Source organism: Penaeus monodon, chromosome 33 (assembly GCF_015228065.2).
Source record: "Penaeus monodon isolate SGIC_2016 chromosome 33, NSTDA_Pmon_1, whole genome shotgun sequence".
Classification (NCBI taxonomy): domain Eukaryota; kingdom Metazoa; phylum Arthropoda; class Malacostraca; order Decapoda; family Penaeidae; genus Penaeus; species Penaeus monodon.
In genome coordinates, this window is record NC_051418.1 from 11,704,712 (window position 1) to 11,706,092 (window position 1,381).

A 1,381-nucleotide genomic window follows, 5' to 3' on the forward strand; every position below is an offset into this window, starting at 1 on the left:
TGCGCGTGCATGCTTGTTTGCTATATTAGCACATTACCTTTGTGCGCTTATTGTCACTCATGTTTGCAAGACCAACCTGTGAAAGAAAGAAGCTCTTACAACAAGTTCTCCATTAAGCCTTGATTCACTTAATACCACATAGACCAAATGACTACCTTTTAACACTTAGTAAGAAAAAACATTAGACATCATGTTGAAAACTCAAAATCAGTGTAAATATATGCAGATCTACAGTACAATATCACATATCACTAAATCTTTGGGTACTTGTCAAATACCTACATTTGGTCATCTGACATTCACAAATATTGGCGATCAGTCACACGAAATGCATGAAAAATCAACTAACATCCACTAATATTATTCTGGCAAGGTAAAGCTTGTTAAACTCCATGACATTTTATTGTCAAATAAGGAACCAGTGAAGCTCAAGCCAGCCAGAATGTAAATGGTGGTGTGCTGATCTTTGCCACATTGCAAAGCACTGATGCTGTGGCTTGATGCTGCATTTTTCTTATTCTGGTCTTCAGGCAGTAGGCCATCCAACATAGATTGGGGTACTGTCCAGAATTGGACTACCCTAACAGAAAGAAATACAATGATAATGGTTATAAGAACACATAAAACAATGGTGGTAGGCATTAAAAAAAATATATAGGCAAATTAAAGATGTCTATATCAAAGATAGCATCACTGGATGTGCACAAACTGACATCCATTGATGCCATTGCCTCGCATTTTTGCTCTAGCAAAGGCAAACAACCCTCTACCACGTATATTTTGTCAGACAGTGTCTATACACCTCTCAAGTGATTTTTTTGTCAGTAAACGGTCAACAGCAAAGGATATTCTTCCTTTAACTAATTTGGGTCCATTCTAGTCAAACAGACCTTTAAATACTAATAATTTCATTATGACATCCATTATGTTCTGAATTATTGCTTTTCTGATTTTCTTCTTCTTTTTATCACCTTAATTATCCAAGAAAAATCCTTTTACTTTGCTGCTTTATTATCATTTCAGTTTTCTTTGTGGATTATTGGGGTGGGTTGTGACCATGTCATTGGTAAGTTTACCATGTCTATTTGCTTTGTGTTTTAGATATGTTTTCTTCTTGTCTTTGTTGTATTTGTTCATATCTGTCTTGGCCTGTCGTTTGTGTTGCTGATGTACGTCACTTCTGTTTGGAGTTTGGTTTATTATCTTTGACCTAGAGTGAGGCTTTGAGGTCGTGTTAATATCAGTATGTTCTGTTTTCTTCTGTTGTTTGAGGTGTTGTGCTTTCATGGGTTTGTTTTGTGTCATTTTTGTTTTCTGATTATTTGTTACTGTATTTGTTTTTAAGTTTAAGTTGCTGTCCTTTTATAAGCTTTTGGCTGTT